Source organism: Sipha flava, unplaced genomic scaffold (assembly GCF_003268045.1).
Source record: "Sipha flava isolate LNK unplaced genomic scaffold, YSA_version1 49_pilon_pilon, whole genome shotgun sequence".
NCBI classification, from domain to species: domain Eukaryota; kingdom Metazoa; phylum Arthropoda; class Insecta; order Hemiptera; family Aphididae; genus Sipha; species Sipha flava.
This window is the reverse complement of record NW_020273360.1, coordinates 1083960-1086452: the sequence shown is the minus strand read 5'-3', so window position 1 is coordinate 1086452 and position 2493 is coordinate 1083960. Positions and strand designations below refer to the sequence as shown.

General features: G+C 26.5%; 1 long non-coding RNA gene across 1 annotated transcript in view; it reads left to right on the top strand.

Moving 5' to 3' along the window:
* Window positions 1-769: 769 nt before the first annotated feature.
* The window catches only part of LOC112690338, a 3232-nt gene continuing 1508 nt past the window's right edge, over window positions 770-2493 (top strand). Inside the window, exons 1-3 of the long non-coding RNA XR_003149203.1 lie at window positions 770-905; window positions 975-1215; window positions 1275-1388. This is a non-coding gene — a long non-coding RNA (uncharacterized LOC112690338). The remainder of the gene's footprint in view (window positions 906-974; window positions 1216-1274; window positions 1389-2493) is intronic.

Below are 2493 nucleotides of genomic sequence, written 5' to 3'. Positions count from 1 at the left end.
TCACATTAATTAATTTTGTAGGTATTTGTTTAATTTAGCATCAGTAATTTCGGCTATAATTGTCTCAATCTTCATATTTTCATTTAAAATTTTTACTTTTTTCCCGGTTTGTGCAAATAATAGTTGTTCATTCGAATGTAAAATTCACTTTTTGGATTAGATCTCTCATATTATTAAGATTATACAAAAATATTTTAAAGGAAGTATCTAAAATGCATGAATGTGCAAGTACAATGCAATCCATTCACCGACTATACACATTGCATACACATTTGAACTTTATTCAATTCAAATTCAAATTTTATATTATATATTATATATTATTGTATAATATAATTTGTGGTAAAGGAATTTTGTGCTAAAATTAATAGTTATAAGATATAATTTATAACACATTTCATATCTACTGATAAAAATGATTATAAGACCATGATAAATATAAAATATATTTTCGGTACACAAAGTGAACGACCAGATTGTGAAAAAAATTACACGATGTCAAATTGGAGTAATCGTTGAAATAATCATAATAATAATCATGTTCATAATCATTAAAAAAGAGGCCATATCATGAAATATTTTCGTATTTCATGAAGTGTTAAAAAGCTGTTTCCATTTCACGAAATAGTTAATTTCACTAATTGGCTACGATATGTAGTAGTATATACCTATTGTATCCATTAAACTGGTTAAAGTTTATATTTTAATAATTAAAGATTAAAGTTTAAAGTCAAGTATAAATACTTTGAAATATAATTTTCAGGATTCAAAAATGAAAAAAAACCATATTTAAAAATAAACAAAATGCCAAAAACACTAAATGCTCAAATGAGATTTCTGCCGATGGAAAGACATATCCCCCATTGTTCTGTGAACATACTTGGACTAAATCTGTTCCAATTTGTGTAATATATTAATTACTTTTATTGAATTATAAAATATTTTTTTTTAATTCATTGATATTTATATTATAGCATAGAATTCATCAAATTAAGCCTTCTATGTCTATTGGACGCAACTATAGACTAGAACTTCAAAAAACGTTTACGTTCAATTAATCAATTACGTGAAAATAAGTTAAGCTTAAAAATATTAGATGAACAGTATCATTTAATGAAAACTCCCATCGTGGTTAAAACCAAGAAATATAAAAAAGAAGATAAATCCGTCGGGAAAACTAAAATCAACACTTCTCCCAGAGTTGTGGATTTAAGGGTGAAATATATATTAATAATATTATAAAAATGTTGTAGCATATCTGTCATTTTTTTCAGGATTTATTATCTGGAAAATATTATAATGATAAAGCAGAGATGAGAGAAAAAACAAAATGCAGAAAAGAAGGCTAGAAAAGAAAAATCTTCAGAAAAACCAATGTTACCTCCAAAGTAATTTTATAAACGAATCATAATATTTTACAATTAACAAATATTTATGTTTTTTAATATGTATACTTATAAAGCTCATGAGGCATTAGATTCTGAAGAAACAAGTAATGCATTGTTTTTGCAATCATATGTTTCCTTGTTATTAATATTTTCAGATTGTAATCTTCACTAGGCAGGCTTACATAATACCTCATAAGTAGGACAGAAGACTTGAAGCATTTGCATATTTATTTTGCACAGTTACAAAAATAACAGAGTACGAAACAAAAATGTTTCATGCTTTCACAAAGTTAGTTTTGAAATTTTATTTTGCATATAAATGCATAATTTGAGTCCTTTTTGTTGTTAGGGCATATTTTACACTTTTATACGCTATTTTATACTTTTTAAGACATATTTAACTTAAATTGATTTTTTCCAAAGTGACATTTTTTTATCAAACAATACAGTCAAAATTTTTGGATAAAAATGTATTTATTTTTAATTTTTGTCGTATAATATGGTTTTTGACTGTCCGCGGGCATACATTTTTTCTAGAAATGATAACGATCTAACGTCGTTTCTTTAGAGAAAATTAAGTAAAATGTATTTTATTTATTTGGCTATGGTATATAATATATTTAAATTATGTATTTGTTTTGCCTTGTTTTTAATGCTATTTATTTTATTAATACTTTTAAATAAAAAGGCTAAAAAAATTTTTAAGTGCATATTATGGGGTTTTTAAGTGCATAAGTGCTTGCATATTTAGAGCTTTTTTAGAGCTACAAGTCCTCTGCCCTATTCATAGGTTATTAATATAGATTTTTTAATATATTTGTACAAAGTTAATACATAAATTAATTATTTAATTCAGTTATTATTATTACTAACATACATTAGGTACCTCTTAACGTTTATTTAACATCTCTGTTATATCTGTTATATCTGTTGTATCAGCTGCTCTTGTAAGTATAGTAGTTATGTGCTCAGTGGCGGACGCAGGAAGGGGTTTTAGGAGTAACCCCCCCCCCCCCCCCCCCCCCCCGCGGGGGGTTAATTGAAACACCAACCCCCCCCCCCCCCCCCCACCAAAAAAAAAAAACAAAGAAAAAAAAATAAAATA